The sequence below is a fragment of the Sarcophilus harrisii genome, chromosome 2 (assembly GCF_902635505.1).
Source record: "Sarcophilus harrisii chromosome 2, mSarHar1.11, whole genome shotgun sequence".
Classification (NCBI taxonomy): Eukaryota; Metazoa; Chordata; class Mammalia; order Dasyuromorphia; family Dasyuridae; genus Sarcophilus; species Sarcophilus harrisii.
The window spans coordinates 243,425,044-243,450,397 of record NC_045427.1 but is presented as its reverse complement, the minus strand read 5'-3'; the positions used below and the strand labels follow the sequence as shown (position 1 = coordinate 243,450,397).

At 36.1% G+C, this 25,354-nt stretch overlaps 1 long non-coding RNA gene across 2 annotated transcripts in view; it reads right to left on the bottom strand.

Annotated features, from left to right (window-relative positions):
* Positions 1 to 4,594: 4,594 nt before the first annotated feature.
* LOC116421528 overlaps positions 4,595 to 25,354 on the bottom strand; it is a 110,887-nt gene continuing 90,127 nt past the window's right edge. For both annotated transcript variants that reach the window (XR_004231917.1, XR_004231916.1), the window contains exons 5-6: positions 9,795 to 9,931; positions 4,595 to 5,210 (exon numbers count right to left, since the gene is read on the bottom strand). This is a non-coding gene — a long non-coding RNA (uncharacterized LOC116421528). The remainder of the gene's footprint in view (positions 5,211 to 9,794; positions 9,932 to 25,354) is intronic.

Here is a 25,354-nt window from a genome sequence, read left to right as displayed (position 1 = left end):
AACATTGGGAGACTGGAGTCCACCTTCTCTCTTAATTGCTGACATGTCTTGCAGAGCTGTATACTGCATAGCAGATGGCAGTCATGAAACTCTACTGTAATGATAGCATTCTTTTTTGCCTCAACAGAATCTAGGAAGCTGCCTAAAGCTTGTCTGGAGATCTTCTCAACTGTTTCATGCACTAAATTCCTAATTTCCTAATCAAAATTCATAACTTTCCTTTCTCATTCTTGTGGTGTTTCCATGTCTATCTCAAGGTAATCAATGGTTCATAAATTCTTAGATCTGCCACTGTTTGAATGTCACTTCTCATCTTTCTCTAACATATCTGTCTAGGAAAATGTTTCTAACTACAGACTTCTGGAGTATTTACTCTTTTCTTTTTAATTTTTCTAATCTTTATTTTTTAATTAGGCCTATAAGTTAATAGAAAGAATGCCAATGAGGAAACTCCTACCAAGGAAGATGGGCACCTGCTCTGATATTAGAGACTTGTGCAAGCAACTTAAAAGGCTAAGTAAGTGCCCAGGGTCACACAATCTGTATATGTATCCAAGGTAGAAAGTAAACCCAGATATTTTGGATGGAGAAGTCGGATCTCTATCCATTATTCCTTGTTCTTCTTGGGAAAAGTCCACAAAATCACATTACATCAGATGCTGTGCATTTGAAATTGATTCAGACAATAGTCGATCCAATTTGCCTTCTCACCATCTAGGCTTAAATCAAGTGGCATCCTATGCAAATGAACAGTGAAGAGATTATAAAGGCCATATCTTAACCTCTAACCTCCCAAACAGAACCATCTATTTTAAGCACATTAGAAGCTTCTAATTACATACAACTGATGTGCTAAAACACTTTAGAAGCTTTTGATTACATATAGTTCATGTTTTAATTTAATAACATCCTTATCTATTCATTGATAGGTCCAAAATCCATGAAGGCAGATATCAATGTCATTTCTAAACTTTGTAAATTTCTTTTCAACCTTTAGCATTTAAAACAGTGCTTACACACAGTAGGCACATAATGAATTACATTGAATACTGAATGTATAAGGATTTTATTAGCTTTATTAGATTCTCTCAATCTCATTTCTTATTAAAAAGATGAGAAAGTTGAACTAGAAGAGCTCAAAGTTTTCTTCTAATTCTAGATCTATGACACCATGATTGTAGGGAGCAATGTGGGATAGTGGAGAACATGTTGTTTTGGAATTAGGGGGCAGGGATTTGAATACACCTTTGCCTCAGTACTATGGATGATCTTGAGTCAGTCATTTAACTTCTCTGGATCTCAATTTCTTCATCTATAAAATGATGCAGTTGGACCAATTGTTCTTTTAGGTTCCTTTCAGCTCTGAATCCATTAACCTAAGATGTATCTATCATCTGAGGACCAGCCTTCATAAGTTTATCAAGATTACTTGTCAGGTTAGTCACTGGGTGACAAATTTTGGAGCCCTAGCTACTCATAGTTCTCTGCCTTGAAAAAAAGAATTTGCAATCATTGTGATAGTCACATCAATGAAATTTTTGACCTTTGAAGTATTGAAGAATAAGGTAAACTTTACAGACCAGAACCAATCAGACATTTTGCAGATGGAGCTAGTAAGGCTTAGGAGAGAGGTTCATCAGCTTCTATAGAAAGCCAAAAGGAATTCCATCTGAGTTTCAGGGATTGTTTTAGGAAGTTTATTTTGACCATTTAATTTCTCAAAATGGAGGAAGTCAAGCAACAATCCAGGGTCTGCCATCCTTTCTAATGCAAAGCATGCCCAGAACACCATTGCCCATCTCTTTATTGCTAGTGTTCCAAGGCTTTTCGTCCCGTCTTTCTACCTGGCAGTTCCTGCTGCAGCACTGAAATTGCTTTTCACCCACTAGTGCGTATATTATTTTGGCAACTGACAAAAGACCAAGATCCGGGCAGATTAAAGGCCAGAATAAGTATCGACCAGAAGCTAGTATACACATTTCCTATTCTCCTGAATGTCTTTTCCCAGAGGAACACAGATTTATGGCCCTGTGGGGAGAATCTACCTTCTTTACAGATAGTTTGAGTGAGGCCCTCTCTGAAATATGGGGGATGGGAGAGGTGCTGGATTGTATTGCCTCTAAAATTCCCCTGAAGCCCTGGGGTAGACTACAAATGAGTGGATAAAAGGATATATTTTGATTCTACAATGGCTTCTCTTTTGAATCTACAATGCCTTCTCTATGTAAAAAAGATAGGAGATATTTCTGTCCAGTTCTTTCAGTCATGTTTGCCTCTACATGACTTCATTTGGTGTTTTCCTGACAGAATTACTGGAATAGTTTGCCATTTCCTTCTTCTGCTCATTTTACAGATGTGGAAATTGAGGCAAACAGAGTTAAATGACTAACCCAGGGTTACATAGCTAATAAATGTCTGAAGAGATATTTGAACTCAGGAAGAATGAGTTTTCTTGGATGTAGGTCCAGTGTTCTATCCATTAAGCTATCTAGCTATACTGGAAGAGATCACTCCTGCCTTATTTTATAGAAGTAACATGGCATGATCAAAGGAGCATGGAATAGTAGTTCAATGGTGTGAGTTCAGGCCTCAACCCTGATGTTTACTGCCTATGACTCAGGGGTCCTCAAACTTTTTAAACAGGGGGCCAGTTCACTGTCCCTCAGACTGTTGGAGGGCTGGACTATAGTAAAAACAAAAACTTTGTTTTGTGGGCCTTTAAATAAAGAAACTTCATAGTCCTGGGTGAGGGGGATAATCGTTCTCAGCTGCCGCAGCTGGCCCACAGGCAGTAGTTTGAGGACCCCTGGATGATCCTGAGTCACTTAACATAACTGTGCTTCAGCTTGACTGTCTGTAAAATGAAAAGATAAGCCAGGTAGTCTCTGAAATCCTTCTACTTTAGATCTATGAGCCTAGATTCGGGTTCGGGAAAACATGGATTTCATTCTCTACATTTACCAACTAAGTCATAAATGAGTCATTATTTTCTTTTTTTTTTTTAATTTAATAGCCTTTTATTTACAGGATATATACATGGGTAACTTTACAGCATTAACAATTGCCAAACCTCTTGTTCCAATTTTTCACCTCTTATCCCCCCCACCCCCTCCCCTAGATGGCAGGATGACCAGTAGATGTTAAATATATTAAAATATAAATTAGATACACAATAAGTATACCTGACCAAAACATTATTTTGCTGTACAAAAAGAATCAGACTCTGAATTATTGTACAATTAGCTTGTGAAGGAAATCAAAAATGCAGGTGTGCATAAATATAGGGATTGGGAATTCAATGTAATGGTTTTTAGTCATCTCCCAGAGTTCTTTTTCTGGGCATAGCTAGTTCAGTTCATTACTGCTCCATTAGAAATGATTTGGTTGATCTCGTTGCTGAGGATGGCCTGATCCATCAGAACTGGTCATCATCTAGTATTGTTGTTGAAGTATATAATGATCTCCTGGTCCTGCTCATTTCACTCAGCATCAGTTCGTGTAAGTCTCTCCAGGCCATTGAAATTATCCTGTTGGTCATTTCTTACAGAACAGTAATATTCCATAATTTTCATATACCACAATTTATTCAGCCATTCTCCAACTGATGGACATCCATTCAGTTTCCAGTTTTTAGCCACTACAAAAAGGGCTGCCACAAACATTCTTGCACACAGGTCCCTTTCCCTTCTTTATAATCTCTTTGGGATATAATCCCAGTAGTAACACTGCTGGATCAAAGGGTATGCACAGCTTGATAACTTTTTGAGCATAGTTCCAAACTACTCTCCAAAATGATTGGATTCGTTCACAACTCCACCAACAATGCATCAATGTCCCAGTTTTCCTGCATCCCCTCCAACAATCATGAGTCATTATTTTCTTAATAGTACTAAGAAAATAGGACTGGACCTGTGATTTTCATGAAATAGGAATTCTTCTCTCCCCCCACTTTTTTTTGGAGATAAGAATTCTTTGATGAAGAAAACCACTATCAAAGCAGGATAGCATATTGCTTAGAGGTTATATGCTTTAAGTAGAGTCTCATATTTGGTGTGAATATCAGAAGTTAGACTTGAGCACAGGTTTTTCTGATTCTAAAACTATTGCTGTATGTCATTGTCTCTCTTATTAATGTCCCATCTTCAAATCATTTAATATTTCATTTTGAGTTTTCAAAGACTATGCCTGATCTATTGATCATAAGCTTTGGAAGGCCTCACCAGCTATTTGTTGTCCAAGAGGCAACCTGACTGAATTCAAAGAGGCTCATCTCTAGGTTAACCACACGATGGTGATCTACTAGCCACCTCACCTATGGAAGAATGCCATACTATTGTAGAAAAGATGCTATCTGCATTGTCCACCCTGATGAAATCATAGATCTTTGAAGTATTTTAGAAATACCATTGAATTCATGATGATCACTGAATTTTTGAATACTGAATTTTTGAATAATTTGAAACTTTTGAATTTTTAAATTTTAACTTTGAATTTTGATATTCTAAGTACTTAATTTATGAGAAAATACTTTGTAAACCATAAAATATCATTCAAATATAAATTATAACAGTATATTGTAGGGAGAATTAGTTGATTAGAGGCCTTTATACTTTTCAAAGTACTTTCACATCATAGAACTTGAGCATTGATTTTAAAACTTTTGTCTTATCATCCAATATTTGAGTTGGTACTCATAGTAGCTTTATTAAGGAAGGTCAGGCAGAGACAGTTATCCCCATTCTATAGATGAGGAAAATGAAGTTTAGAAAGCTTAAGTGACTGACCCAAAATCATATAACTAATTAGAGGCACAGCTAAAATCTTTTGATTCCCTGGATGAATGAAGTTCATCCTATTGATCAACACTGACGGTATTATTGATTTATTTTAGACATTCAGCATGTGCTGATATGATACCTATGTTGGTCCATCTTATCATTCTTAATTGTCAGAATTGAGCCAAGAAAAATACAACTATGTTGGCCATTAGTAATTCAAACTAGTTTATTAGGCAAAGCATGCAGAGTGGGAGCTTTTGTTCCATTTCTCTACTATCACCACCAGTTCTGAGAAGAGATAGCTTCTGACACTGTGGAACGAACACAAAACCAATGACAAAGTCCTTTTAAGTTAAAGGATTTTCAGTTCTGGCATGCAATCTCTGTGGCCTTGGTGAAGTCAATTAATTTCTCAGATCTTCATGTCCTCATCTATAAAATGAGGAAGATAGATTAGATAAGTTAGAGGCTGTGATATGCTGGTCAACTTGTAATAAACAATTCTCTGGGAGAAAATGTGTATATGGCACATTTTTTAGTTTAATCGGCACTATTAAAATTTTTCTCTATCATTTTCTTAAGTCTTGACAATCAACAAAACAATAAATCAAGCCCTAATTTATAGTATTTACCAATTTCTAAGGTATATTTACACAAAAAATTATTATTTCTTATGAGCTGATTTGAGCTGACTCAAGCTATTTAGAGGTCTCTTCCAGTTCTAAATCTCATTTTAAGATTTCTAAACTCTGGGACCAGATGGCACCAGAACATTTTCTAACTATAAATGGCCAAGAACCATTCAGGGTCAACACTTCTTGACTGAGGTAACATAAGTGTCTTCAGATGGGAGCTTTTATATAAATCAGTAATAAATTGCCTAATAAACTGTTTGGTTTGAATTATTAACGGCCAACATAGTGGTATTTTTCTTGGCTCAGTTCTGACAATTAAAAGAGATCAGACCAATATAAGTACATATATTAGCGCAAATCCTATATCCAAAAATGATTCAGAGTATTAAACCCTGCAGTATGATGTGTGATCAGTCATGGGTAAAAATCAAGGTTTTGATTCTTATTTATTTATTATTATTATATCTTATTAGTTATTGTTTATTATGACTGGGAAATTGGGCTGAATTATGAACATTTAAATTGCACATACACAGAGGATTGTCTTTGAATTTTTACTCTTTTTTTTTAATACTGCCTAAATGACACTGGGTGAGTCACCTCACTATTCTGGGACAGCATGTTTATTTGTAAAATGTGAAGGTTGGACCAAGTAATTTCTAAAGTTCCTTCTAATTCTAAATCTAATGATATTTCAATCTATGAGGTTAGTGTACAGCACCACTCTGAGCTCTAGATCTATAGGAAGTGTCTCATTCCTCTCTCTGAAGTTGAAAACTTGACATATTTTTACTACTGAATTGAAGGATTGCCTCTCAAATGTGATGCACTATGTGTCTTCCTGTTCTGAATAAATTTAGATTTAACTATAACTAGGCACATGACTAAACATAAATTTTATATTGGATAGGAAAAAATTTACCAGTAAATGGAAGCTCAGTAGATTATATTAGGTGATCACAGTATTGGACCACTAAGTATCAAGTCAGGTAAGTACATATGTAAAAATCAGGCAGAATGCATTTTAATAAGAAAAAAACCTCCTAAAAAAGAGAATTGTCCCCCCACCAAAAAAAAAAAAAAAGAAAAGGGTGACCTAGGGAGATAGTGGTTTCCCTTTCATTGGAGGTCATCAAGTGGAGATCAAATATATGATTGTTATGGCTGTTGTATATAAGATTCAGAATTTAGGGAAGATTTGGGCTAAGATGACTTATAAAGTACTTTTCAATTCTAAAACAATTCCAGGTATACAGGGAAGGACAATTCACAAAGACAATTTCAATAGGGGTACTTGATGAAAGCAAATTCTAAAAGTCTCCTATATAATAGGCTTCCTGAATCTTCTGAACCTCTCTACTTATCTTCCAAACTACAGCTAGATTGAGATTCTTTTATCAGGTTCTAAAGTCACTTAACCACAATGATTAATATAGCCCCTTCTAGCTCTAAAATCCTATGATTCTAAGTGAAGGATATATTCACCTGTAAGCACCAATGTGAAACAGTAGCTAGAGCTTGAGGCTTGAAAACAGGAAAACTCATCTTCCTAAGTTCAAATCTGTCCTCAGACACTTACTAGTTGTGTGACCTTGGGCAAGTCATTTAACCCTGTTTGCCTCAGTTTCTTCATCTGTAAAATAAGGTGAAGAAAGAACTGGCAAACCATTCCAATATCTTTGCCAAGAAAACTCAAATAGGGTCATGAAGAATTGAACATGGCTGAAAAAAAATGAATAATAACAAAAGCTCCAAAATAAGTTTCTAAGATTTCAGAAGAACTTCTTACAATAATCAGTGTACTTTCTCACTGTCACAAGCAGGATTCTTCAAACTACATAGACTCTAAAAACTCCAGCCCTATGCTTGAAGCAGCATTCCCCTCCCCTTTGAGAGGAAAAATAGAATATGATTTGGATTTACTGTGGGATGATTATGAAAAATCCTATAAAAATTGTAGTGTAAACAATCCTGCAAATAGTTATGGAGACAGTGCTGTAAAGACATTATTGTAACAGTGGTATAAATATAGCAGTATTTCTGTATTTTAAGGATAAGTGATTGTTGGCATTGATTGAATCTCCTTTACTAAGGAGTCTTTGTGAGTTCCTATGGTCAAAACAATTCATTGCAGATTCTGTGATCATCTATTTTCCATGGAGGTTTTAGGCACTGACAGTTTCACAACCCAATTTGTCAGTCAATCAGTCAAACAATTTAATAAGTGCTTATTATGTGCCTGGCATTGTGCTAAACACTGGGAATGCAAATACAAACAGAAAGAAAAGTCATCCCTACTCTCAAGGAGATTTCATTCTAATGTGGGAAGACAATACATTAAAAAAAACCTCAAAGATATGTGTATATGTGTGTGGAAATAGAATGGTCTCTAGGAGGGAAGAATGCTCCAAATTATTAATAATCAGATAAAATGCAAATCAAAACAAATCTGAGATTTCATACCCTAAAAACTGGCAAAGACATTTAAAAAAATATGGCAGTAATCAGTATTAGAGGAATTTAATAATAGGAACCCTAATATATTGTCATAGGAGCTTTGAATTAACACAATCATTGGGAAAACAAATTTGGATTTATGCAAATAAAATGACCAAAAATGCTCATACACTTTGAACCAGAGACTCCATTACTGGGTTTATGCCCCCCAAAGAAGCCATTGATAAAAATCAAATCTATATATACTCCAGAATTTTTATAGATATACTTTTTGCTATAGCAAAAAATTGCCAAGACAGATGTCCATCAATTGTAAGTAGCTAACCAAATTGTGTTACATGAATGTAATAGAATATGATTGTACTGTCAGAAATTATGTGTGTGATGAATACAGAAAAGCATGGAAAGATTTACATTAACTGATGCTTAGTGAATTAAGTGAAGACAAGGAAATAAGATCAATGTGACTCAAAAGAAGAGATATAAAAGGATACTCCCAATCCACCACTTCTTGAAGGTAGGAAGTCTACAAGTATTATTTGTTGCAAATCAAGAAAAAAACTTTTTCAATGTACTGATCAGTTACGTTGGCTTTACCCTTTTTTCCTTTCCTTTTCATTGTCTTTAAAAATGCTATTTGTTATATGGCATGCTCTCTAGGAGGGGGAGAAGAAGGAATACCAAGGATAATTATGATGATACAAAAAATACAAGTGATCAATAAAATTTTATTTTAAAAAAGTCAAATAACAGAAGAATAGGGAACCATTGAAGTTTATTGAGAGGGATGGGGCATGGTTAGACTTGCATTTAAGGAAGATCATTTTGGCAGCTATGTGGAGAATTAACTAGATTAGAGAGAGGTTTGAGTCAATGAGACCAACCAGAAGGTTACTTCAATAGTTTAGGCATGAGGAAAGGGGAGTATGCTTGAGAGTGATGACAACTAAAGAGAAGAAAAAGGAACATATATGAGAGATATTGGGAAGGTATAGGATACATGAGTTGACAACAGATTAGAAAGAGAGAGCAAGGAGTCATGTGTGTGACTCCTTAGATGATAAGCCTGGGTGACTAGGAAAATGATAGTGCTGTTAACAATAACAGGAAAGTTTGAAAGAGGAAAGAGTTTTAGAGAGAAGATGATGGATTCAGTCTCAGACAGGTTAAATTTAGTTGTCTATAGGACATCTAGTTCCAAATGTCTAATTAAGAGTTGAAGATGCAAAATTGGAGGTTAAGAAAAAGTCTAGAGGTGAATAAATAGATCTGAGAACCATCAGCAAAGAGGTAATTGAATCTATGGTAGCTAATGTCACCAAATGAGATAGTTTAGAGGGAAAAGAGAAATTGGCCAAAAATAGAGCCTTGGGGGAAGACCTAGATGAAATGCAGCAAAGGGGACTGAGAATGAACAATTAGGCAGTCAGGAGAATGGAGGAGGCAGGGAACTGCAACATGAAAACCTAGGGAAAAGAGAGTATATATACACATTTTGATTCCCCTGAAGCTCTGCAGAATTCAGTGCTATACATACTAACACAGTAATACAAAAGTGGTTCTTCAGGCATCAAAGTCACTCTAGAGCTCTCTCTGGATCAACACTATGCCTTAATTTGTCACTTGTGATAAATCCTAATACTAAGGTAATTGCATTCTTCTATGCAAAGCCTCTGATGTCAGCATAAGCAGAGCCAAGGCCAGAAGAGTATTTGAAGCAAGAGAGAACAGAACAAAACCTACATACCCTTCATTCCCTGCACTTTCAATTTCTACTAGCAGCTCCATTCTTCTGGCCCTGGAGGACATCTGCAACCAAGCCCAAAGAAACTTAAGGGAACACTCTATGAATTTTCTATCTTCTCCCTCTGGCAAAAATAAAAAGAGAGAAGACTGGAGTTACCATTCCATTGAAAATACCTACCTGTTCTCCCTCGGTCTTTAGCATTGGGTGACAAGGAGCCGAAGAAAGGATCTTCCCACTCTCTGCTACTGATTCAGCCTGGAGTCAGATATGAGAGCAAGCAGCCTCAAAATTGAATGCAGAAAGTCATTTCAAGCCTGGATTCACAAACAAAGAGTTCATAAGATGACAGAGCTTGGTTTCCCTAATGCCATTTTTGGAGTTGCACTTCTGTAATGGAGACAATGGATTATAATTGAATCACTAAACTTTAAAAGTGTGAGGAACCTCAAAGGACAACTATTCTCAACCTCACCTATGTAAGATTCCTGTCTACTACCTCCAAAAGGGATCACCTATTTTTCTACTTGAAGATGTCTAAAGGATGGCAGCACTCACTATTTTTGGTGTCCCATTCCACTGACAAAGAGCTCTGACGATTAAAAAACTGTCTGTTTCCTTTTATGGATCTGAAATCTGCCACTTGATAGCTTTAATCTTTGGATCCTATTTCCAAAATCTAGGACCAGTCTATATTTCGTCCTTTTTCTACCTAACAAATGGAATGCCTGAATAAACTTAAAATACATCTCCTCCCTCAAGTCTTTTAATTTCCAAGCTAATTATTTGGAATTCTTTGAACGGATCTCCCCATTCTGATGGTTCTCCTCTACAGAAAACTCCAGATATGGCTGGTTGCTGCTTTGTCTGGGCTCTAGATTTGGCTGCTGATAATTTCCTTGAGGAATAATCTTAACCTTGCTTGGTCTCACAGCTTCTTCATTTTCCAAGTCATCTATCCTACCTATTTTGCATAATTGTTGATTATAAAATAAGGCAACTTATATGGAAATGATTTGCAAGTTTAAAAGGCCTATACCAAGATATGGAATTACTTGGCTTCTAAGGTTTTCTTTTCTCACTAGTCCCAAGACCTGGCTAGACTTGCAGTGATTTCCTCAGGGTCACACAGCTTGAAAGTGTTAAGTGTCTAAGATTAGATTTGAACTTAGGTCCTTCTTACTTCAGGACTGGTGCTCTAATCCATTGTATCACCTAGCTGCCCCATTTTTTGTTTTGTTTTGGTTTGGTTTGGTTTTTGGTTTTTACTGGCAACTTAGATGAATTTTTTTAGTGACTATCATTCATGCATTCTTTTGGGACCAGTTTTTGATAACTTTTTAAAAATATTGTCAGTTAAGAAAGAATTTACTCAATCTTACAGCTTCTAAGTAGGATAATGGAAAGAATTTGAATTGAGAGCCAAGGGTTCAAGTACCATCTTCATCATTTGAGAGCTGTGTGAAACTGAACAAATCCCTTTGCCTTCCATGTCCCCTCCTGTAAAATGAGAGTAATTCCATACTATCTTACATAATTGTTGTGAGGCTAAAATGAAAAGATGAATGTCAAGTGTGTGATAAACCCTAAAGCAAGATAAAGATATCATATCTTATTACCAAGCTCTTTTAGCCCCAAAGAGTTAATGACTCTCCACTCATCAAACAGCATCCACTTTTGCTTTTTTGTAATTGAATCCTTAGTATTTAGCACAGTTCCTGCCACACAGTAAGAGCTTAATAAATGTTTTGTCATTCATTCATTCATACATCCATTCCTGGATAGGGGGGAATCTAATTATTAACAGCCACAAATGAAGGCACCTGAAAAGTTGGAGGATATTTTTTGTCATGGGTAATTAAAAACAATACTAACAAAAATAAGCTTCTAAAATTAGAAATGATTGGGTTCAAATGCAGGACTACTTTCTAAAAGAAGCTTTCTTTCTTTCTTTTTTTTGCCAAGAAGGATCAAAATGGGGTTTGAATCAAAAAGATGGAATGGACTGAATTAGACTCCTCTAGGGGAGATGTCCCCCTTTCCCATTCAAGGCATCATTAAACCCCCATCTCTGCTCTGAGAAGGCTTCACTCATGCAGAACCCCTCTTAATTGACTTTGCTAGATATTTCTGCTTCTAACCCATCTGAGGATAATTCACAGCTAATAAAGTCCCTATTGGCTTCTCTGAGTTCTTTTCCCCCTCCCTTTTCTCACCCTACTCCCAATCAGTAGTAACTTGGACTCCCTTGAAATTAGAATCCCCACAGAGATGGGACCAAAGGCTGATGGTGTTGCCCACAGCCCTGTGTTTGTGACCCCACTGATTTTAAAACTCAAATGTGAGCAAAGCCCTGGGCTGGACACTCTAGGAGGATGCAGAGGGAGGAGGAGAAGACAATCTTTACCTTCAAGGAACAAACGAATTCTTTTGAATGCCTAGAAACACATATATACACACATACACATACACAGATATAATTTTTGAGCATTTGTGTAATAGGAGCACCATTGGCCTACTAGATCTGTACTTGAATCACTGTTCTGTCACTAACTTCCTGTGTGACATTGGATAAAATATTCCATTTCTCTGGGCCTTGGTTTTCTTATCTGTAAATGAAGTTTGGACTACTAATAAAATAGCTCCTGTTTCTATAGCACATTGAAATTTAGGAAACACTTTCTTTGCAACAAGCTAGTGAGATAGGTAGATACTAGTATTATCTTAATTTAATTGAGAAAACTAAAGTACAGGAAGAAAAGGATTTGTCCAGGGTCACACAACCAGTAGGTATTAGAGCTGGGATCCAAACTCAAGTTTCCTTCCTATAACGTACTATAAGTGTACCATGATCATTTTTGGCTCTGGGCCCCAAAGATCACATTCAATATCAAAAGCACAAAATAAATAACACTATTAATAATATTAATTGATTTTTTAAAGACTTTAAAATGTACAAAGTGTTTTATACCCAATATTCCACAATATGATAGGATGCTCTAGTAACAGATCAATCTGGAGCTAAAAAGCCAAAATTAGTTAATTAGCCAAAAAGATTAAATATGGATTGCCACATAGTTATGGAAAAGTTATTCTTAATAAGAGAAATGGCTTGTGAAAAAAATAAGAGAAAGGCAGCACTTACACCTGAAACCAGGAAGCTCCTGAGATAAGACACCAAAGCATTAGCAGATTTTAAACAGTTTTCCTACCTTTAACAAGCATTGTATCATGCAACAGAAGATCATAGAATTTGAGAGGTCATCTAATCTGACTATATTACTTTCCAGAGGAGGAAACTAAAATGTCAATTAACATTTTTGGACCTTAAAGAGTATACAGAGTGTTGGTCTTGGAGGATTTTGAACTAAGGCTCCTCTCACCTCAGAGTGAAATATATTTTCTTTTTATCACACTGATTCTGCTTCACTATAATTAAACATGTCCCCTCAACCAAGATTGAGTGATATGATGAGACCAAAACTTTGGGGAACCTAGAAGAAATCAGATAAGTTCTAGACTCAATGCTGAGATGCTGAGATCATTGCTCTGTATAAGAATATTAGAAGTGGCAACCCAAGTACCCATCAATTGGGGGATGGCTGGACAAGTTTTATTATATGATTATGATGAAATTATGTTTTTAATACTATGTTACAAAATGTTAAAGTGGATGGTTTCAGGAAAAATCTGAGAAAATTTTTATCATCTGATGCAAAGTGAAATGAATAAAACCAAGAGAATATAGTATACGGTAATTAAAATATTATATGATTAGTGGTGAAACATCATTAAAATGAATCATGACAATCCATGACAAAGGACTCATGATCAAAAATGCTATCTGCCTTGAAAGAAATGATTAACTCTAAGCACTTATTTTAATTTTAATTTTTAAATTTTTCTTTATTTTGAAACATGGATAATACATAAATACATTATGCATGATTTCATATGTAAAATGAGCATTGCCATGTCTCAATGGTTGGGAGATGAAAAAATTTATAACTCAAAATGTTAAAAATAAAAAGAAATTTAAAAGAAGTGGCAACATATTGCCTACCAATGATCCTCCACCAAAGTCAAAATTATCATAAGATAATTTCTCTCTGTCCTAAATGCCAGTATTCCAAAAGGCACATTTTCTTTTCCCTCTATCATCACTGAAACATCAGCCTACACATCTAGAAGAAAGGCAACTGGACTTCTAGATTCCTTCTCTCAACTTCCAGTCTTTACGTTCCTTATATTGAGAGGATGCCTAGCAGGCAACTCTACCTTATCCTGTGAGTAGTTTCTATAAACTGCAGGATTTAGTCCTATGTCAAATGAGGGTAGGAAGAGATGATTGTCTGAAACTCCAGTGCTGTGCATCAGCAAAAACTTGTCACATTGCTATAAAGAAATGCATGTTTGGGGCAGAGCTAAGGTGGTAGAGAGAAGACATGTCTTTTTCTGAGCCCCATGATCCTCACACTAATAGCAAATCCAGCTTATGAACTGGATTTGGAATGACAGAACCCACAAATATTGGGAGTGAAACAAATTACCAGCAAAAGATAATTTCAAAGATCTCCATAAAAGGTCTGTTTTAATCGGGCATGAAGGAAAGTGGGCTAAGTACAAACAGGCTGACCACAGACCCTGAGTGCAGGCAGCACAGTCCCAGGTAGGTGTGGGCTCTGTGAGCTGGAGAATCTATAGAGAGAAATCTACAGCAATGTTGGCTACTCTGTCCTGATTGCAAGCCAGTAGATCAGCAGACTAGTTATACTAATATAAATATAAAAGGCAAATAGTGAACCCTAAAATTTCATGGGACCTAGCCATGCCCATCCAGCACCAGAAGTCGACTAGTCAGCACTGACCCACTGCAGCCACTGCCACTTGTAGAGGAAGCTTGGATAGTCTCCCCCTTGCCCTAAAAGCAGACCTCAAGTTTTTAAAAAATGAGCAAAACAGCAAAAAGAACTCTGATCATAGATAATTTTTATGGTGAAAAAGAAGAACAGATTTCAAACCCTGAGGTCACTAAAAGCAGATCATGTGCAGATGAAGCCCCAAAAGGTGATATAAATTGGTCTCCATCTCACAAGGCTCTCTCTTGGAAGAAATTAAAAAGATAAAAGAGAGATAAAGGAAATATAGAGAAAGGAAAGGAGAACTTTGAAAGAGGGTTTGGAAAAGGAAACACAGAAATTATCTGAAGAAAACTTACAAAATAGATTTAGTGAAATGGAAAAAGAAAACAACTCCCTGAAAAACAGAATTTGTGAAATGAAAAAAGAAAATAACTCCTTAAAAACAAAATTTGTGAAATAGGAAAAAATCCATAGAATAAAACATTTAAAAATTCAATTGGCTAAATACAAAAAGAAGTAAAGAAGAAACTGAAGAAAATTATTCATTAAAAATCAGAACTAATCAAAAGGAAATGAATGACTGAATGAGACATCAAGAATCAGTCAAGCAAAACCAAAAAAAGAAGAAGAAGAAGAAGAAGAAGAAGAAGAAGAAGAAGAAGAAGAAGAAGAAGAAGAAGAAGAAGAAGAAGAAGAAGAAATAGAAGAAAATGTAAACTACCTACTTGGAAAAACAACCGACCTGGAAAATAGATCTAAGAGAGACAATCTAAGGATTATTATCATAAGAAACTAGGATGAAAAAAGACCCTAGACATTATCTTTCAGGAAATCATCAAAGAAAACTGCCCTACTATCCTAAAATCAGAAGGCAAAATAGCTATTGAAAGAATTCACGAATCACTTCCTGAAAAAGACCCCAAAATGAAAATTCCAAGGAATATCGTGGCTAAATTTCAAAACTATCAGACCAAAGAAAAATTATTGCAAGGAGCTAGAAAAAAAAAAATCAAATACTGAGGAGCCATAATCAGAATTACCCAGGACCTACCTGCTTCCACCTTAAAAGATCAAAGGACCTGGAATCTGATATTCTGAAAGGCAAAGGAACTTGGAATGCAGCAAAGAATAAACTACTTAGCTAAATTGAGCATTTTCTTTCAGGAAAGAAGATGGACATTCAGTGATACAGGTGAATTTGATTTATTTCTGATGAAAAGACCAGAGCTGAACAAAAAATTTGACCTCCAAATATAAAACAAGAGAAGCATAAAAAGGTAAAAAGGAAAGAACTCAAGAACTATATCTCTTGAGCCAAATCAGTTCCAATAGAGCAGTAATGAACTGAACTAGCTACACCCAGTGAAAGAACTCTGGGAGATGACTAAAAACCATTACATTGAATTCCCAATCCCTATATTTTTGCATTTTTGATTTCCTTCACAGGCTAATTGTACAATATTTCAGAGTCCAATTCTTTTTGTACAGCAAAATAACAGTTTGGTCATGTATACTTATTGTGTATCTAATTTATATTTTAATATATTTAACATCTACTGGTCATCCTGCCATCTGGGGGAGGGGGTGGGGGGAAGGAGGGGAAAAATTGGAACAAGAGGTTTGGCAGTTGTCAATGCTGTAAAGTTACCCATACATATAACCTGTAAATAAAAGGCTATTAAAATTTAAAAAAAAGAACTATATCTCTGTTATGGGTATATATAGAGAGAGTGGAGATATAATTTGATTTTACTGTCATAGTATAAAAAGAAAGTAGAGGTGAAAAGGGAATACTGTACTGGAAAAAGAGGGGAAATGGAGGTAAAATGAAGGAAATTACATCTCACAAAGAGGCAAAGAAAACCTATTATAATTGAGAGTGATGAACATTGTGTGAATTTTACTTTCATCAGATATGGCTCAAAGAGAAAATATTACTCATATTTGATTTCACAAAGAAACTTGTTTCACCTTATAGGGAAACAGGAGAGTCAAGGGAAAAGGAAAAGGGGGAGGCTAATGGAAGGAAAAAAAGAAATGTATGTTTGATTCAGGCTCCATTTTGCTCACCGATGTTTTTGCATTTGCGAAAAATACTAGATTTGGAGTAAAAAATTCAAATTCTAGTTTGAGCAAGTCACTGAGTCTCAGTTTCCTTATCTGTAAGTGAAGCTAATTTTGTGTTTAATTTTAAATTTTTAAATAATTTTTAAATTTTAATTTAATTAAGTTTAATTAAATTAAAAAGTGATTAATTTTAATTAATCAAAGATTTATTGATGTCTATGTTGGAAGGTATTGTGCTAAGTGCTGGGAATACACAGACAAAACCAAAATAATATCTACCTTTAAGGAATTTCCATTCCCATCCAAAAATTGTCTTTCAATTCTAAATCTATAATTCAAGGATAACATGAAACAAATTCTAGCTCTGTTCCTATTTACAAAGAGCAAGAGATCAGTAATCTTCTCAAGTTTGCTTTTTCTGTGAAAAAAAAAAAAGAAACTTTAACCAAGTACTTATGTGAATGCCAGAAAATGCTTGTATGTCAGAAAACTCCTGTGGATTGACAATCTCTGCCTGCTTTCTCTGGGGCCTGATGTTCAGAGAGGTGGCTACAAAGTCCCCACCAGGCTGCCAAAGCATATACAGCACAGGGAGATTTCAGGGGCAAGGTGAGGGGTATGAAATGGTCAACTTGTGTCCATGCCGAGTTAAAAGGATTAGAGATGAAAGAATGAATTCCCGCAGGTTGGTTGCAGGCAACCTATGGAAGGACCAATAACAAGGGAGGGAAAAGGCCAGTAGACATAGAATCAATTATATTCTAAAAACAAAAAGAAATTGTTTGCTTTTTTTTTTGAAAGGTGGGATTTGAAGAGCAAGGAGACTTGGTGGTTTGCAAGAAGGGAAAAAGTTCAGAACAAAAGAAAAGCCTTTTAAAAAGCTATAGCCAAAGAATAGAGATATCAAAGTTTTGAAACAAAAAGCTTATTCAGTGGAGTACTTCATTAGCAAAAACAACAATATTTCAATAATCCTCTCAACTCATAATTATATGATCCAGTTTGTAGAATACCAAGGCCCTTTGGATTTTCCCCATCTTCCCCTTTCTTAATCTGAGGTCTTTTCTCTGCTACATAACATTTCTATAAGACAATTTACAGGGAACATGATTCCAAGAAATGGCATTTAGCAGTCTCCACCTAGATAAGAGAGTAAGCTACAAAATAGTGGATAGAATAATGTAGTTGAACCATCTTGTAGATCATGATCCTTTGAACTTTCTAAACCACTACTGTCCCACTACTATCAGTAATAGGAGCTATCCATAGAATTAAAGAATTCAAACCAGAAGGACCCTCAAAAACCAATTAGCCCAAATTCCCTCCCTCACTTTATAGGTGAGGAAACTGAGGCCTAATTAAGTGATTTGCCCAAACAATAAATGTCAAATTATTGATCCAAATTCAAATCCTCTGACTCTAAATCCAACAATTTTTTTCTACCATGTCTCTTTGCCTTTTAAAAAAAATGACACTTTCGTTTAGAAAAAAAGGTTAAGAATAGCTGAGAAATGAAGAGTTTTTTTATATTCATCTGCCTCTCTGATTGTCTGTGCTTTTATGTTCTATCATTTTATGGTTTTTTTGATCCTCTTTTCTAGTCCCAAAATTCTCTGCCCTGGTCAGACCACATGTAGTGAATTATTTTTAGTTCTGGGTACCATATTTTGGGAAGACCATTGATAAGCTGGACCATATCCAAAGGAGGCCAGAATGATGAAGGGACTTAAAAACACATTGTACAAGAATAGGTTGAAGGAATTGTAGAAAGTGAAGACTTAACAGGGATATAACTGTCTTTGGGTATCTAAAGAGCTATTATGTAGAATTACATTTTGTCTGCCCTAGGTAAGCTTTTTGCAAGTTGGAATTTTTTCTTTCTTTATACTTGTATCCTCAGTGTCTGAAATATAGTATGTGCTTATTAGATGCTTGTTGATCAATTGATTGATTATTCTTACATCTAGAACCAGAGATAGTAGTTGGTTGGTTGATAGTTATCCTTATTCTTGAAGAGAACCAAAATGACATCATTACGCTAAAAGTCAAGTTACAGTGTATCTGACTGTGAGTGATCAGACCAATAAAAGCTCATGATGCTTTACCACAGAGTAGGCATAAACAGTCCATATAAATAATTAGACTTTTTCTAAATGTGCATATCTTGTGTTTCTTTTGAGCTACTTCAATTCTGCTTTACTCATAGAGCACAGCAACTTCTCTGATGAAGGGGCATCATCTTGACCAGAATCCTCTTTGCAAAAGTTTTTGTACATTTTTTTTTGAGTTTCAGTCACAGGATGGGATCCCCACCTGCCTTGGTCAACAGGCCAGGTTGAGATAAGGAGACAATTTTTCTAGTCCCTTCCTCATACCAAGAAGTGAATGATGAAAGCCTTCAAAGGCTGCTCAGACCTGAGGGGGTTACCGAATCTCACTCCTGCTTTCAGTGAGGTGATCCTATGTCCTGAAACACTTGTGTACAGGGTTGTGACTATAGTTCCAGGTATATCTGCACCTATTGCTTTATCACTGGTCTGTAGCCAAACGACTTGGCGATAGGTAAAAATGGTAAAATGGTAAGGGTGCATAAATTTATTTATTTGTGCATAAATTGGATTTAAGTGAGACAAAGTTGCACAAAGTCATTGGTTTCACTCCTCTTGTAGAGTCATCACAGGCTAGTGGCAGGACAAAGTCAAGATGAATAGTTTTGGTTCAAGATGCAGTGGATAACCTTGGTGTGTTTGATCTAACCAAGCTCTAAGGATTTCACAGTGCTTGCATCAGTTACCTTCATGACTTCTGAAATAAATTGTTCCATCTGCCCATTTCAACAGCAGAAGTCTTCACATACTTGGGGAGACACTCCCCTACCTTACCAGTGGGTTTGAGTCCCCTCAATCTAATTTAGCCCATTTGGGAAACAGTGTACCAGGTTTTGGCTTTTGTGCATGATGAAGCTTTCTGGAGTCATAAATTAGAATTAGGTGGATCAGGTAGGCCATTAAAAATGGAAAACAGGTCAGAAAAGGCCTTGGCAACCCTCATACCAGAGGTACTAGATTTTCCTGAACATATCCTACATCTCAGCCAGAGCTAGTAGCAAGTAGAAATTAGAGAAAATGATCTCTATTTAATTTAAAATAAAAATTTCTTAGTTATCCAATCCATCTAAAAGTGGAATGGGAGGTAATGAAGTCTATATCATTGAAGATCTATAATCAGAAATTTGGAGGACTTATTAGGAGTGCTGACAAGAAGATATAGGTATGGGCCAGACAGGATGCTTTCTGAGGTCCCTCCCATCTCTTAAAGTCAACAGCTTTTCTGGGACTGGAAGTGGGAATTGGTATGGGTTCATCTCTGCTTCTTGTATACAAGACTGACAAGATATTTTCAAAATAAATATTTTGGATGGTACTTTACTACCTAAAGCTGAAAGTTAAAACAAAACAAAAATATCCCCAAACTGAGAGATAAATATTAAAATTTCCCATATTATTCTTTCGCTTTTCCTATATTTCAATTAATTTTCCTTTTATGAATTTAGATGCTATACCAATCTGATCATATAAGTTTAATATTGCTATTGATTTGTTGTCTAATGTTTCAGCAGGTGTTTTCCTTGTTTATCCTTTTTTGTGTTTTCTTTTTTATTTGCCCAACTCCTACTTTTTTGATTCATCTGATGCATCCTTATCTTAAAGAAAAGGAAACAAACCCAGAGAAAGGAAACTCCAACCTAGGGATCCCGACTACCAGATTCATTGTTCTTCCCATTTCACTATGCAATCTCCCTATGAAGAAAAAAAGTTTTCTTCTGCCTTCTCTTCTTCCTTCTCCTCCTTCTCATCTACAACAATAACAAGTGCTTATTAAGCACTTACCATGTGGCAAGCATTGTGACAGACACTGGGGATACAAAGAAAGGCAAAAACAGTCTCTACCTTCAAGGACTTTACATTTTAATATGGAGATAACATGCAATTAACCAGATATATACAAGACATAGACAGTGAAAATGGAAGATAATATCAGATAGACGGCACTAGAAGCGAGAGGAGAGACAAAGGCATCCTGTAGAAGAGATTTGAATTTAAACCTTGAAGGGAGTTGGGGAAGCCAGAAAATTATGGTGAGAAGGAAAAGTGTTCAAGGTATAATAAATTACAACCAGTAAAATAAGATACAGAACTACAATATTGGGTGTCATGTGGAAAGAATCATCAGAAGACCAGTGTTGATGGATCAGAAAGTACACTGAGAACATGAAATGTAAGAAGACAAAAAATGGAGTGGTCAGATCTAGGTCTTTGGAATATCATTTTGGCAGATGAGTGGAAAATGGACTGTGGTAGAGAGGGACTTGAGAGAAGGAGATCACCCAGCAGGCCACTGTAATAATGCAGATATAAGATAATAAGGTAATATAGGATAAGATAATCAGTGTGGTGATAGTGTCAAAGGAGAGAAGGGAGCATATATGAGAGATGTTGTCAAGATAGAAATAATATTTGGCAAGAAATTGCATATGTGACATAAGAATGAGAAATTGAGGATGATATCAAGGTTGCAACCTAGGTGCCTTAGAGGATGGTGGTTATAGTAATAAGGAGATTCCAAAAAGAAGAAAAGTAATGAGTTCTATTTTGGACATGGTGAATTTAAAATGTCTACCAGATATCTAGCTAGAGGTGTTTAATAGGGAGTTGGCAATGTGAGATAAGAAGTTAGGAGAGGACGTTGATGAATTGAATAAAGAAATCTGAAAATCATCTGCATCGAGATAAGTGCCTGTGAGGTCACTAAGAAAATAGTATATAGGAAGGATAAATCTGATCCCTGGGGGATAATCAAAGTATTACCTGGATGAAGATGCATCAAAGGAATGTGAGGAAGAGCAGTCAGATTGCTAGCAGGAGGCCCAGTTGGCATGAAAACCCAGATAATAAAATTTTTCTTTTTTTTATTTAATAGCCTTTTATTTACAGGATATATGCATGGGTAACTTTACAGCATTAACAATTGCCAAACCTCTTGTTCCAATTTTTCACCTCTTACCCCCCCACCCCCTCCCCTAGATGGCAGGATGACCAGTAGATGTTAAATATATTAAAATATAAATTAGACACACAATAAGTATACATGACCAAAACGTTGATAATAAAATTTTTCAAGAGAATCAAATGATTGACAAAATCAAAAGTTGCAGAGAGGTTAAGAAGGATGAGGACTGAAAAAAAAAGCATTAGATCAAGCATTTAAGAGATTATGAAACCCAACTTTTTCAGATAGATTGCCTTTAAAATGCTCTTTCTTTTGCATAGAGATGAAGAGGCATGGTCTGATAGAATCTGTTTCTTCCTCTCTCTCCACACACACACTTCCTTTACTCCATGGATAAGAAGTCCTAGAATCCTATTCAATGGTAAACAAAGCCAAAGTATACATTAGTGCATCTGACTCTGGCTCTGGCTTCTACCTCTGAGCCAGGAGGCTATTCATTGAGTGTTTATTCTACTTGAATCTAAAAAAGATTCTTGGGCAAATTTAATTCAAGAGAGCTTAGGCAAAGGTAGGTGGAGAAGGGAAAAGAAGTGATGCTTCTTTTATATTGGAAAATAAGTGTGGTCCAATCACAAATCACAATTTAGAACTGGAAGCTCCCATAGACATCATCTGGTTCAGGTCTCTCCTTTCATTGTTTAGGAATCTAAGATAAAGGGACAAGCTATTGATAAGGTAATGCTGCAACTGCTCCAGTTTAGAGCGGAAGCCAGAGAAACAAAAAGGAAATGAATGGAAATGAAAAACAAAAACAAAAAACAAAACCCAGAATCTTGATGATGAGGAGAAATTTTTAGGGATCAGTAACGTCTGCAGAAATATGCAGACTTATGCCTTTACTTGCAGTCTTAGACAAGAATCTAATAAATACCTAGCTTGGTCCACACTGTCAGCTGGGCTAGGACGGGTGAATCCGGGGAGGATTGCTCCAAGAAGGCTTTGATGAAGCAAAGCTCTCTCCCCTAGCTAACAAACACAAAGTAGAGTAAGGGAGCTACTTAGGGCTGTGCCAGTTCCAGGCATTAAGTATGCTAATTCTTAGTGTCTCAGCTCCCAGGAACAGCGGGCGCTGAATGCAGTGGCAGCCGCTAGCCGCACGACTTCATTCATTTCAATCATTAAAACAAAGGCAGGATAAATCGCTACCTAATTTGGAAAATATGCTTATCATATAGCCTCTTTGGTCTTTAAGGAAAATGAGAATCCTGGAATAAGGGGGGGGAGGGAAAGAAGGAGGGGGAAAGAGGGAGGGAGGGAGGGAGGGAAAAAGAGACAGAGACAGAGACAGAGAGACCAAGAGAAATAGAGATAGAGAGAATTGAATTTAAAATTGCTTTCCTCCCCTTTATCTACTAAACTACTCTTTTCCCCCTCCCCCAGATCTTCCTTGAAGGAGGAATCAGGCCTGCATACGAAGCTCTAATCACATCTTCCATAAAACTCTCCCAAAAGAAATCTTTTCACTCTGTCAGGCAGCTTACCCCTCTCACACAGGACAGTTCTAATGGCATTCTCCCAGCATAAGAATCCTAGATTCATGCAGTGTTTCTGCTGAAAAGAATATCAGGTCATCCCCTTCCTCTAAAAGAGAGGAAACCAAGAGACATAACTGATATCTTGGAACTTACAATTGACAAGTGGGCAATTCGATATTCTCCCTTGCCTCCGGCCTTCTAGTTCAGTGTTTTGCCTACTCTGCCAAACCTCCTAGTCATGTGGAATTATGAACTAATCCAATGCCTTCTTTTAAGCACTTTTCCTCACAAGGTAGTGACATACTCGAAGAAATATCCCCATAAGCACACATGCATACACAAATATGTATGTGCACATGTGTATGTGTTTGTGCATGACTTTTAGATTATCATATCAAGGTTTAAGATTATCATGTCATCTCACAAATATATCATTTGCTCCTTAGAACAAAATGTGAGGTAGGCTTTTAATTCCCATTTTGCAGATGAGGAAAATGAAATTGAGAGGATGAGGTAATTGGTCAGGGTCACATATCTAGCTAAGTTTTTGAAGCTAGAGCTCATGTTTTCCTAACTCCAAGTTCAAATCTCTCTGTCCACTCTGCCACCTAATTGCCTCATGAGGATAAGAAACCTGAGGTTCATAAAAGAGAGGTGAATTTCTTATCTTCATATAACTAGTAAGACATACACATGCTAGGTCGAAACCATAGATCAGCATGATCATAGAACCTTAGATGGTCATAATCATAGAAACCTTGAGAATTTTAGAAATTATCTGATTTCTTCCACTTCTCCCTCCCCCCTACCCCCACACCTTATTTTATGGACAAAGAAACCAAGATTTAGAGATGTACAGAGAAGCTCATGGTCATTGACTTTTCCAGTCACATAGTTTGCAGCAGATTTAGACTTAAGACCTTGATCACCTGGCTCCCACTTCAGCTAGCTCCTTTTCCTCTGCACTATCAGTCACTCTTGAGTCTCTAAGAAGAAACTTTATATATAAATTCTTCAAATTGCTCAAGAGATCCTGTTTCTTCATTGGACACTACTCTAAGTAAGCTCTTCTCTTTTCAGGAATGATTATAGGAGTAATAATACTTGATTCACTTAGTACCTAGAAACAAGAGCCATAAATGAGAAGTGGACATTATTTTGTGATTGATTGTATCCCACTTGATTTCTCTGTGTCACAGTTTCTCCTTTTATAAAGTGCCTAATAATTCTTGTTACCAAGTACAATAAATTAGGTAATATGTGGAAATTACTCATTCTCTTGGAGGAAAGGAGCTTTTCAAATCTAATTGTTGTTAATATGAATCATATTCATTTCCAAAGGTACTGATTTTTTTGGGGGGGAGGCAATTGGGGTTAAGTGACTTGCCTAGAGTCACACAGCTAATAAGTATTAAATGTCTGGAACCACATTTGAACTAGATTCTCCTGACTTCAAGGCTGGTGCTTTGTACACCATACTAGTTGCCCCTAGAGGTATTGATTATTATTATTGATTACTATTAAAGAGATTTCCTAGGGATTTTTATCTCAAATCGGGATAGGCTTTCATTATATAATCAAGTAAAGTGAAGAGCAGTGTGACATATTACAAGACGACCAGCCACAGTCAGGAAAATCTGGATTCAAGGCCTGAGTCTGACATACCATGCCCTAAGAAAGGCATTTAACTTCTCTGTCCTCTGACAGGTATCAAAAAATACATAATATCAAAGACTTTATGATTTGCATCAAGGGAGGTTGCTTCCATAAAAGGAGTCCCCAGAAGTGCTGAAATCATAGATCTGGACTCAGCCAAAAGAAGATATTATTTAAAAGAGCCAATTTAAAAAAAGAATTAAGATTCTTTGGCAAAACATTCTTTAAGTGCTGTCTTAGCACAAGACTATTCTGTCCCTGCCCCCAGAAGATTACATTCTATTGGATGAGATTACTAAGAATACCAATAATAATTCATCCTTCCTACAAAACCAATTTTAAAATCTACTAATTCTACTAAAATATACTAATTCTTAATCTTTTCTTTGTCACAGATCCTTCTAGAAGCCTGGTACAGCCTCTGGGCCCCCTCTCAGAAGAATGTTTTTACTTTATAAAATAATAATAGCTTTTTATTTTTAAAAATAAATGCAAAGATAGTTGCAAAATCTTGTGTTCCAGATTTCTCTCCCTCCCTACTCACTTTTCCCTCCCCTGGACAGCAATTAATCCAACATAAATTAAACATGTGCTATTCTTCTAAACATAT